The following is a 12979-nucleotide window of genomic DNA, read 5'->3' as shown; positions in this document are numbered from 1 at the left end:
AGGATCAGGAGGTCAAGGTCATCCTCAGCTACATAGCAAGCTTGAGGCCAGCCTGGGTTACATGAGTCACTGTCCCAAAAAATCAAAAGGAAAAAAAAAAAAAAAAGAAATGGAAACAAAACCAAGACACACCTGTAATCCTAGCACTCGGGAAACAGAGGCAGAAGGCTACAACAAACTGTGAATTCACCCATTGTAAATGTATAACTCACTGCTTTGTTTTTCATAATGTAGTAGTCCTATCATCATGATCACAGTGTGATTTGCAAACACATCGATCACCTCAAAAAACAATCGGGAGCACACTCAGACCTTCCCTACCTGTCCTTTCTTTAGCCAGTGACAATTACTAACCTACTTCCTGTCTCTGTACTCTTTGGAAGCCAGCACCTTTAACTGCTGAGCCATCTTACCAGCCTCTGTGGTCTTTGGACATGTGTACGTGGAATCTTATACTACTGTAGCGTTTGGGGTAGTATATACTGTTTTCAAGGTTCAACCACGTCATTGTATGTTTCAATGATCCGGTCCTTCTTATGTCTGAGTCATAGTGCACTGGATGGACATACTACATTTTTGTATGCATTTCATCCATTGACACACATTTGGGTTGTTTCTACTTGTTGACCTTTGTCAGTTAGACTGCTATGAGCATTTGCTTTCGTTTCTCTTGGGTAAACAGATAACAGTTGGTTCCCTTGCAACACTGAAGCTCTTTACTAAAAACAACATCAACAAACCCCCTATTATGTGAGTGCTTCCAGGAGACTTGGAAAAGCTCTGGAGTTGGTGCTCATTAACCGAAGAAATGGAAGCTGAGGGTGCGGTATTATGAAGGAGAAACTGTTTTCACAAAAAATATTTTTTATACTTTTTTTTTTCACCGTATTGAAGTACAAGTAAGTAACTTGGGGAAACTTGGAAAGAGGAAGCCATTTGGAGGGACCAAGTTCTCAGGCAGTGTGTGTAAGGACACAAATTAAGCAAATGATGCAAGCTTGTCACCCATTACACACTTGCAGGATTCTTCATAAACTCTGGCCCTGAACTTATATGGCCAACGAAGGAGAATGGAATGTTTTCCCTGTGAGGCCAGAGTCCCATTGTATTGCATTAACTTCTCCACTCAACTGTCACTGAGTTTATATGGAATCAGTGATATACACCATTCTGCTAAAATGTGCATATGTATTTAAATTTAAAACACTATATTCAGCGGAGAACATGACAGAAGGGAAAATTTCCCCTCCCTACCATAAACATTGAGGCTTTGTGGGACAGCCTTGGAAGCAGGGCAGGCAGAGCTATGGGAGAGAGGGAGGGCTTCTTCCAAAGCAGAGGAATGCTGCGATGTTTGAGGTGGTCTGGAGCTTTCTGCTAACTCTGTTAACCACCTTATTCTGTGCTGGGAGGTGTCAAAAAACAGTAATCAACTCTTGTCTTGGGAACGTGGCCAGCGATTTCTACTTTTAACTAGGAATTCCAAAGTAACGAAGGACAAAAGGAGGAAACTGTATTCATTGTGCTGAGGCTTGTGCAGAAAAATATTACTTATGCAATTATATAAACCGGGATGATCTCTTTCTCTCCCTCCTCCTCCCACATCAAGTGGTAGGCAAGCACTCGACCACTGAACCGCACTGCCCCCCAGCCCTTTGCATTGCTGTCTCTTCAATGTGAAACAACAAGGGTGTTCTGCATTACATTATGGAATGCTTAGTACCGTCTGGCATATAAAATTGCACACGGTGGAATTTTAAGCCTTCAAGTCTGACTTTGAAACATATTTAGTGACCTAGAAAAATATTTTTAAAGCTCGGTAATTGAATCAGAATGTTCAGCTACTTAGAGCAAGCCCAATTTTATTCCCCATTTTCTCTCCACCCTCAACTCACATTTTGGGATGGAATCTTTTTTTTTTTTTTCTCCCCACAGAGATAAAACATCAGGTATATAATGCCGCAGATTTTAACTTTTTTTTTTTTCTGAACCAATCTCTCTTCCTTCTTTCCTTTCCCCTCACTTATTTTTTTTTAACTCTTGAAAGGCTCTCATGTAGCCAAGGCTGGCCTTGAATTCGCTATTTAGCAGAGGATGACCTTGACTTTGTGATCCTTCTGCCTCCACCTACCAAGTGCTGGGAGTATGGCACCCAGGGCTTTGCGCATGTTAAGCAAGCACTATGGAGACCCAGCTATACCACAGCCCCGGCTCAAGGGGGTTTTACTTTTTTGGAACAGAACAGCAGCTATACTCGGTTCTCAACTAGGAAGAGAAAGCGTTAATGTCTACGTGGGAAAGCCACATAAAGCAAGAGACGATTTCATCAGGCAGCTAAAGAACGAAGCCTTAACATCTGAAATTAACCCTCTTCACAGGATTACACAACAGCAGAGCCCCAAGGCTCTCTTTCAAAGCAGACCCAAAGGGTCTCGGGGGTTCAGGCTCCAGGCGGTGAGCCCCGGTAGAAATAGGCGAGCCCAGCGTTTAACTGATAGCCAGCAACCCCCGGTGGGGGGCGGGGCCCTGCGAATGCGCAGCTCTTCGAAAGTCCTTGGTAACTCCTTCCCCGCCAGCGCCCGGCGCTGGCTGTGACCTCTTAACAAAGAACAGGTTCTGCCGCCGCCTCCCGCCCCCACCGGGGAGGCAGAAGGGCCACGTGACCTTTGCAAGCCTGGGCTCCCCAGCCCTTCCACGGAGGGGCTGGGAGCCAAGCGGGATAGGTGGGAACTGAGGGGAGGAGGGGAGCAGAAGAGAAGGGGAGGAGAAAAGGGAGGAGTTGGAGGGGTTGGGAAGCCGTGGCTGCCGCTAGAAGGCAAACCAGGGGGAGGGGGGAAAGGGGGTGCAGGAAAAAAGCGGGGTGGGGGGTGGGGAGGAGGGGCGATGAAGAAAGGAGGAGGGGGTAGAAAGTGAGGCGGCGGGGGATGGGCTAAGGAGATGTAGGGAGGGGGGATGGGCTGTGGAGACTGGAGGAGGGGATGGAAAGTTGGGGGGATGGGCTGTGCCTAACGATTAGGGAAGCTGGCCAGCCGCGGCAGGGGATGGAAAATGGCGAGGAAGGAGGAAGGAGAGTGGGGGATGGGAGCGGGGAGACAGGGAGGGGCGCCGGCCAGCCTCATTGCAGAAACTCATTAACATGCAATTGACATTTTTTTTTTAAACCAGACTGTATAAATTTACAGTTTCCTTTTCAGCTGAAGTAGACGGTGTTAAAACACATCGAATTTTCTGTTTCGGAATGCAAATGAAACATACGCAAAGCTCTTGGAAGGCTTAATTAAGGGCTTAAGAAAATAGGAGACTTAAAATAGTGATGCTGGAGTGAGGCAGATTCTAGCCTCCTACCAAAGTGGTCTTCGATTATTATTTTTTTTTTAGTTCCTTTACTTAAAAAGAAAATTGCTTATTAATAAAACCTAGGTCTTCCTTGAACATAACCGGAAGTACTGCTTTTTAAAAACCTAAAAAAAAAAAAAAAAAGACAACCATGCACTGGGAGAGGGTAGGCATCTCAGGACTCCCAAGCTAGCACACTGTCCTTCTCTCTCCCAAGGGTGGTGGCTGGAAGCAGTTCCAGCCCTCTCCACTAGGATAGACCAAGGTTCTTCCAGTTTCCTGCCCCCTTTCTTCACCCAAATGCAAACAAACAAACAAACAATAAAAACACAGCCCAGTGGGGTGTGGTGGCTCAGGCCTGCAATCCCTGTGCTCAGGAAGTGGAGGTGGGACGCTTGGCTCTTGTTTCGTTCCAGTAGAGCCTCGGTTACACAGCGAATTCCAGGTCAGCCTGGGCTAGAGAGAAACCCTCTCAGACAAAGACCAAAAAAAAAAAAAAAGAAAAAAATAACAGCCAAACAGAAAAATACTACCCTTCCCCCAACACAAAAAGAGAAAATCCACTCCAAATTTATCAGCCGTTTGCTCACTCTGTGCAAGCTTCCTGGGCTATTTTCTACAGCCCTCCACCCAGAGATATTTAAGGCCTTAAAATGCCATTCTGTTCACACATAACTTAAAAATGTCCTGGCACAGAAGAAACTGGCAAGTGTAAGTTCACCATCTGGTATGAGTGTGTGCTGCCAGGCTAGCTAAAGTCATGAGACCACAGACCCCCCCCCCCCCCCCCTTTGAGGCAAGGTCTCAGTCTCCCTTATGCTGACTTTAAACTGATGGTGACCCTCCTACCTCAGCCTCCCAAAAGCTGGGATTTAAGGTGTGAGCCAGTACGTCTGGCTACACAACCTCTTAAAAGGGTTTTTGGACCTGGTCTATGCCAGGGAAGTAGGGCATTCTAGAGGGAAAGTGCAGGATGGGAGCATCGTGTCCAAGTTTAAGCTATTGAGAGTGGCTTGAATGGGGTCCGCTTTAGGAAGCTGTATTGGGCTCAGTAAGGAGCAACATGGGGGTTTCTGCAGGCTCCTGCTCTGAGCTGAACAGCAGGCCCTTCTACTAGAGCTGTTAGATCTGAGCCCACATCCTCAACTGACTTCACAATCCTGGATGCCGCAGCAGGGGTGAGGAGGGTGGTGTTGGGGCATGCCCAGAATCTCATCACTACTACAGGGTGAGACCCTGTCTGAAAATGATGACATACAAATAGAAGGAGGACTAGTTGGAAAGAAGGGGTTCAGTGAAGGAGTGATAGGGGAGGGGGAAAAGAAGAAGCTGATGGGAGGGGCTTATGATCAGGGTACATTGTGTATATGAATGGAGATTTTCAATTAAAGTATTAAAAAAATTTATTTGAGTCAGAGGGGGAGATGGAGGGAGGGAGGGAGAGAGAATGAGAATGGGTACGCCAGGCCCTCCAGCCACTGCAAAGGAACTCTAGATGCGTGTGCCCCCTTGTGCATCTGGCTAACGTGGGACCTGGAGAATCGAACCTGGGTCCTTAGACTTCAGTCATGCACCTTAGTGGCTAAACCATTTCTCCAGCCCCCTCCCCCTTTTTTTTAAGTCCTGGAGGCTGGAAATTCAAGGTGCCAGTGTTCCAGCAGGGTTAGTTTCTTGCATGGTTTCACTTTGGCTTGCACATGCCAACTTCTAATGTGTGTGCCTATGCTTGTCCTCCTCTATGCGTGTCCTAATTGCCTCGCTTTATAAGAACACTGGTCAGGGCTGGAGAGATGTGGCTCAGCAGTTAAAGACACTTGCTTGCAAAACCTGACAGCCTGGGTTCAATTCCCCAATACCCATGAAACCCAGATGCACAAACTGGCTCATGCATTTGTTTGCAGTGTCAAGAAGCCCTGATACACCTATTTTCTCTTTCCCTTCTTCCTCTGTCTTGCTCTCACTCTCCTCTCTCAGATAAACAAATAGATAAGAGCTGATTTCCCAATTAAATAAAAAAGAAAAAAAGAACACTTGTCAGTTCGGTACAGGACCTACCCTAATGACATCATTTTACCTTACTCGTGTCCTTTCTGTTTTCTCCTATTTTTTGAGGTAGGTTTCTCACTTTAGCGCAGGCTACTTTGGCAATCACTCTGTAGTCTCAGGCTGGCCTCAAATCACAGTGATCCTCCTAACCTCTTTCTCCAGAGTGCTGTGATTAAAGACATGCACCACCACGCCTGACTTTTTTTTTTTTTTTTTTGAGGTGAAAGGTAGCACGTGGATTTATTCATTAAGATGTGTCTAATACAGCCGCTGGCGTTTGCCCATGGTGCTCTTGATGTACAAAGCCCGGACATTCTGCCAATTCTTTTTGAGCAAGGACACCAGGAAGTTGACCGCCAGGTGGATGTTGTACACCAGCTCATCGTCCGTCATCTTCACGTGGCCAACCGCCGCAGCCAGACACAGCACCTTCTTCATCTGGAACTTGATGGTGGACTTCACCTCATCAACTTTGGCCACCATGTTTTCATTATGAGTCAGCAGAGAAGGGAACTTGCCCGCCTTGTTCAGGCCAGGGCCCAGGATTCGCGGAATTTGCTTGATCAAAGACTCAGACGCCAAAAAGGCATCATACTTCTTGGCCAACTTCTTGACTAGTTTCTTGTTTTTGTTAAGCTTCTTCAGCGCCTCGATGTCCATATGAGGGATGTCCACAGCCTTGGCCTCGTCACAGTGCTGCTGGTCCCCCAAGACGCACACGGAGAACTTGGGACGGGGCGTGGACTTAAGCCTGACGGTGCCCGAGAATCTCTTGTCCTTCTGAGGGTCACAGTTCTTCAGGCTGATCTGCAGCTCCACCGTCTCCAGGAACTTTCGGCGCTTGCGCTGGTTCCCAGGCAGGACTTCCCACACCGCCTCCTACAGGGTGTCGCGAGAGACTTTGCTGCTCATGATCGCAGCAGCGCCGACAGCTCCAAGCTGTGATCACCGGACTGACTTTTTTTTTTTTTTTAATGACTATATCTATCTATGTGTGCTTGTGTGTGGAGGCCAGAGGACAGCCTTAGGTGGTGTTCCTCAGGAATGTCATGCACCTTTGTGTGTATGTGTGTGCACACGTGTATACTATGGCAAGTGTGTGCAGATTGGAGGACAACTTCCCAGACACTCCTCACTTTACATTTCAAGTGAGGCAGGGTGCCTCGTTGTTCAATAGGCTCCTCCATCTTCTGGGATATTCTACTGTCTCTGCTTCCCATATCGAAGTCACTGTCAGCATGCTGAGACTACAGAAGCCAGTTTCAGCTTCTTGCTTTTACTTGGAGTTTGGGATCTGTGGTGGATGGATTCAGGTGTCCCCCATAAACTTAGGTGTTCTGACTGCTAGGTTCCTAGCTGATAGAGATTTGGGAATTATCACCTCCAGGAGGCAGTGTATTGCTTATGGGTGTTATAGCGTGTTTCCCCTTGCTGGTGTTTGGCACACTCTCCTGTTGCTATTGTCCACCATATGTTGGCCAAGGGGTAATGTCCACCCTCTGCTCATGCCATCATTTTCCACACCATCGAGCTTCCCCCTCGAGCCTGTAAGCCAAAATAAACTTTTTTTCCCCACAAGCTGCTCTTGGTTAGGTGATTTCTACCAGCAATGCAAAGCTGACTGCAACAGTAAAGTGGTACCAGGAGTGGGGCTGCTGCTAGACACCTGACTGTGTGGCTTTGGCCTTTTGGAGCTGATTTTCAAGAGGAATGTGGAAGGATTTGAAACCTTGGCCTAAGAGATGCCTTGGTTGGGTGATTTCTGCCAGCAATGCTGAACCTGACTGTAATAGGATCCAAATTCAGGTATTCATGTTTGTGTGTGCCAAATGCTTTTTCACTGTGCCATTTCTCCTGTCTCCCCTCCCCACACTTTGTAAATACAGAGTCTCTTATTGGCTTAGAGATCTCCAGTTAGGGTAGCCAGGCTGGCCAGCAAACCCCAGAGATCCACCTGTCTCCACCTCCTGACCTCTGAAATTATAAACACATATCACCATTCCTGTCTGTTTATGTGGGTTCTGCTTACTGAATTCAGGTCCTCATGCTTGTGAAGCAAGCAATTCACTTATTGAGCTATCACCACAGCCCCACTTTGTTTTTGAGACAGGGATCTTTTTTAACATTATTTTTTTTTTCTATTTACTTATTTCTTTATTTGAGAGAGTGGGGGCAGAGGCAGAAAGAGAATGCGTTCCCCAGGGCCTCTAGCCACTGCAGACAGAACTCCAGATGCATGCACCAATTTGTGCATTTGGCTTACATGGGTACTGGGGAATCAAACCTGGGTCACTAGGTTTTGCAGGCAAACACCTTAACTACTAAGATATCTCTCTAGGTTGAGACAAGTATCTTACCATAAAGAACAGGCTGGCCTCAAATTCATGATCTTCTTGCTTTAGATTCCTGAGTTGTAAAGTCAAGTGTGGTGGTATATAGGCCTGTAATCCTAGTACACAGAAGGTGGAGGCAAGAGGATCAGGAGTTCCAGATAAGCCTCAACTGCATAGGAAGTTTGAGGCCAGCCTGGGCTACATGAATCACTGTCTCAGAATCCTCCACCCAAACATGAAGACCTGAATTTGATGCCCAGAACCCACATAAAATGCCAGGCATGGTGGTACACACCTGTAATACCAGCTCTGAGGAGGCAGAGACAGACAGATATTTCTGCCCCCATTTCCCCTTGTCCCTCCTGTCTTCCTTTCCCCCACTCCCTTCCCTTCTGCTGTTTTCCCATTTCCCCCTTGTCCCTTCCCTCTGCCTTTCCCTTTTCCTTTCTCCTTCCCTTCATTTTTCCTCCTCCTTCCCTTCCCTTCTTTCTTTGTCCTTCTTCCTTCCCTTTCTCTTTTCTGTTCCTTTCTGAGACAAGTTCTTACTCTAGTTCATGTTGGCCTGCAGCCCAGTCCGGCCTTGAACTCCCTTGAACTCCTGGTAGCCATTCTGCCTCATCCGTCCATGAGTCACCACACTGAACTAAAAACTAGTTTTATTTGGGCAATACTAGGCTGTTATCCTCAGGCCCTGTGATCTAGAGCTCCAGGGACAGCCTTAGGGCTCAGATAGAGCCAAACAGCATCTCACATGCCTCAGCCACAACAAGTTGTTAGTTGAAGATCCAGTATGCTTCATCATCCAGAGATAGCCAGATCTGGGCTTTTGCTAGAATTCTTTTTAAAAATTATTATTATTGTTTTTTTGAAGTGGGGACTCACTCTATCCCAGGCTGACCTGAAGTTCACTATGTTGTCTCAGGGTAGCCTTGAACTCACAGTGAACCTCCTACCTCTGCTTCCTGAGTGCTGGGATTAAAGGCATGCACCACCACATCTGGCCTAAAATTATTTATTTTTATTAAAAGGTTAGACTCTTATATTCCCTCTCCCCTGCCCCAATTTCACTGAGGACCCTCCCCAGTGAGGTTATTGGTAACTCTTCTGCAATTTTCCCTGAGCCCTAATGGGCTTACTAAAAGTCTGGTTTAGTGTAGAGTTCTCTGTGGCCTCTGGATTTCTGCTTTGATGAGTTTTGAGTGACCACTGACTGTGTCTGTTGCCATCTCCCTGGAGCTGGTTGTCAGGCTAGCTATGAGAGCTGTACTTATGTTAAAATCACACTTCCTTCTGAAATGTCTCCTGAGCCCCCTGCAAATGTGATAGAGGTGACTTGTCTCATGGTAGGCAGTTGGCTATCTTTTCTTGTATTGATGGATCCTTGATCTCCCCAGTACTCTTTTCTATCTGTAAAATAAAATAGATTCTCCAACCAGGAGTGAGAATACTTTGCATTAAAGGGGATAAGCATAGTTATTTGTGAGACTTTTTGATGTATATACCCATGCTTCTTAGCCAAAGAGCAGTGGGGGTTCTCTCTGAAGTCTATGAGTTTCCTATCCATGGGATTCGGACTTGGTTTTCAGTACCAGGTATGAGTTTTCTCCCACTGAGTGGGCCTCATATCCAATCTGAGAATAATTGGTTACCTGCATAGGCTGTGTGCCACTATTGCACAGGTGCATATGTCTTTGCCCAGCTGGTTGATTTTGTAACTTGCTTGTTCATGCTGTTGGTGACCATTATTCCATAGCAGCTCTTATAGAACTTTCCAGTGCTATGAGGGTTAGCCACGAGGTAACAGGCTTTGCTCTCAGTTCCAGCAGGTCTCTTCATGTACTGTGACTGCAGGCTGTTGTGTCTTCATCAATAGAGTCTTTCCTTTTAGTTCTGGTTGGTAACCAAGTGCCTTGGCAATGGTTTGTGATCCAACAGCTCACTGTGGGGAGTAAGCCAATTTTGGGTCTGGGATTTACCAGCCAGAGCTCATTGTTTTAATATTAAGCTTTCTGTACCTTCTACAGGACACTTCCCTGGACCATCCCCCACCTCCACTAATAAGGGTTATGTCTTGTAGATTGCTGTAATTAGTTTTGTGTGTGATTCCCCCTCCCTTTCCCCTACCTCCCGCAAGACCCTTCCACCTGTTTTCTGTCCATCACCTAGCTTGTCAAGTATTCCCTCCTCTCATCCATCCTTATTTCTACTTTCTCCTAGTCTCATTTTAGTTATATGCTTATTCTTGGTGCTTATTACCATTTACACTCAACTCCAGACGATCCAAATTAGGAACCACACATGAGAGAGAATATGTGGTGCTTATCTTTCTGAGTCTGTGTGACCTCACTTAGAATGATTTTCTCCAAGCTTATCCATATTCTTGTGACTTTGATTATTTCATTTTTCTTTACTGCTGAGTAGCATTCCATTGTGTGTATGTACCACATCTTCATTATCCCTTCATCAGTTGATGGGCATCTGGGCTGATTCAAATTTCTAGCTATTGTGAATAGAGCTTGCTAGAATTCTTGACTTAGAGTTTGGCGTTTTTCTGGGGCTGCTAAGCAGTTGTGAGTAAATGTACTCATAACAAAATTTATCTTCTTTATCATGCCTTGAAACTGAAGACAGCTCTAAGGCACTGAGAATCACTGAGCTAAGTGGTAGAAAGAGGCCCTCCACATTTGGATCTATGTAAGACTGAAGGCCACATGTAAGTTTCAGTTATACAAGCAATGCGTTCTCCCCTGCCTGCCCTCCCTCAATTATCCCCTTTTGATATGAGTTTCTAATGTGTATTACTGAAAAACAAAATCCCTACTTACTGGGATACTAACCTCTGTTTTGTAGAGTATTAAAATTATATTTCAAAGCTGTTGGAGTCATAAAGCATTTTCCTCTTTTCATTTTTTTTTACTATGACAAATGATATATGCCTAGGAAAATTCATGCCAGAGATATGTGCATCCTAATGAACCAGTCATTTCTCCAAATCAAGAGGCAGAACGTTAGTAGCTGCTTCCCAGCATGTTGTAATTGACACCACTCTGCTAGAAGTCCATACAGTTTTGACTTTTGGGAAAAATCATTTCCTTGTTATTCTTTATAACTTCCTGTACTTTTGTAGATGCTGTCCTCTGAGCACTGAGTTAACCTCTGTGCAAGGTTAACTGAAGGGGTCACCACCTGTGCAGTTATGGGTAGGTCGTCACCCATGCTAGGGTGGGACTTTCCAGTGCTACAGCTGCTTTGGGATCTGTCATGCTCCTGTCAGTAACCCCTCACCCATGCTCTGTAAGTGATCCCTTTAAACTCATTGGTTAACCAAGTTAGTCTTTGGTGGAATTGTCCTTTTGGTGCCCATCTGTAGGGAGCAGACACTTGTATACATCTCCCCAGGAAAAGTTTCACACAATATCTGTACACATCCTTAAATAGAATGACTTTTATTAAGGGAATTGGACTACCTGTATCTTTGGGATCCTTAATCTGTTACCCAGCATGATATGTGGGATGTTCTTCCCTAAAGAAGTCATAGCTCATGCATTTTGTGTATAGCCTTTGCATTCAACATATTACCATAGTGTAGCAATTACCTTCTCATTGCTGGGACAAAGCATCTGACCAGAAGCAGCTTATGGCAGGAATTTATTTATAGCTTATAGTTTCAAGAAATTTCGTCTTTCAGGGAAAGCATGGCAAGAGCACATAGACGTATGTCACATCTTCACATTGGTAGGGGTAAATTAGAGAGTGATCTGAGTGTAGCAAGCAGGGCTGGACTATAGCACCCCAAGGCCCATCCTAGCAGCATACTTCCTCCAGCAAGGCCCCACCTCCCAAAGGCTCCACATCTTTTGGAACAGTACCACCACCTGGGAATTAAGCATTTAAACACACAAGGCTTTGTGGGACATTTTACATTCAAACCATTCCATATACCATTGCATACTTATCTACCAGAAGATATTTTTGTGCCATTGTTTACTGTAGGGAACTTGTCAGATTCATCCATTTTGCTACTAATTTCATTTTTCTTTATAGCTGACTAGATTCTGTTGTGTACATAGAGGGCATTTTCTTTATTCATTTGTACATTGGTTGATGGACAGCTAGGCTAGTTCCATTTCCTTGCTCCTGTGAATAAAGCAGAAATGAACATGAATGTGCAAGTATCTCTGTGGTGGGATACAGAGTCCTTTGGGTATATGCCCAGAAGTGGTACGGCGGAGTCATATGGGTATTCAATTTTCAGCTTTTGAGAAACTTTCACACCGATTTCCGTAGTGGCTCTACCAGTATATTCCCCTGCCAACAATGAAGAAGGGTTGCCCTCTCCCCACAACCTCACCAGCATTTCTTGTCATTACTTTTCTTATCCCTTTCTTTTTAAAATTTTTATTTATTTATTTGCAAGTAGAGAGAGATAGAAAAGAGACACCTGGTGAGAGAGATGATGGGCACACCAGGGCCTTCAGCTGCTACAAATGAACTCCAGATGTGTGCGCCACTTTGTGCATCTGGCTTTATGTGGGTATCGGGGAATCAAACCCCAGTCATTAGGCTTTGCAGGCAAGTGCCTTAACCACTTAGAAATCTCTCCAGCTCCCTTTTCTTTCTTTTATTTCTATTGAGGTATGGTCTCACTCTAGCCTGGGCTGACCTGGAACTCACTTTGTTGGGACTAAAGGCATGCACCACCATGCCTGGCTTGTCATTAGTTTTCCTGATAGCCAGTCTGACTAGGATGAGATGGTATTTCAAAGTAATTTTAAGTTTATTTGTCTGAACACTTTTAAAAATACTTACTGGCCATTTGCATTTCTTTTGAGACTCACCACTTATTTTCATTTTATTTTTAATATTTCATTTCATTTATTTATGTGTGTATGTGTGTGTGTGTGTGTGTGTGTGTGAGAGAGAGAGAGAGAGAGAGAGAGAGAGAGAGAGAGAGAGAGAGAGGGAGGGAGGGAGGTGGGAGGGGGGAAATGGGCATGCCAGGGCCTCCAGCCATTGCCAAAAAACTCTAAATACATACACAATCTTTTGCATCTGGCTTATGTAGGTACTAGGAAATGAACCTGGGTCCTTAGGCTCCACAGGAAAGCACCTTAACCATCAAGCCATATCTCCAGCCCTTTTGCCCATTTATTGATTGACATTTGGGGGTATTATAGGTATCAGTAAGAACATTCCGAACAGGATGCAAATAGCACAGGAAATGGTCCTAAGCATCAACAAATGGGAAAGAATAAAAATTAAAA

At 45.2% G+C, this 12979-nt stretch overlaps 1 pseudogene; it reads right to left on the bottom strand.

Moving 5' to 3' along the window:
* Positions 1–5618: 5618 nt before the first annotated feature.
* LOC101608636 lies at positions 5619–6294 on the bottom strand (annotated as a pseudogene).
* Positions 6295–12979: the final 6685 nt, after the last annotated feature.

Source organism: Jaculus jaculus, chromosome X, assembly GCF_020740685.1.
Source record: "Jaculus jaculus isolate mJacJac1 chromosome X, mJacJac1.mat.Y.cur, whole genome shotgun sequence".
NCBI lineage: Eukaryota > Metazoa > Chordata > Mammalia > Rodentia > Dipodidae > Jaculus > Jaculus jaculus.
This window is presented reverse-complemented; position numbering and strand designations above follow the sequence as displayed.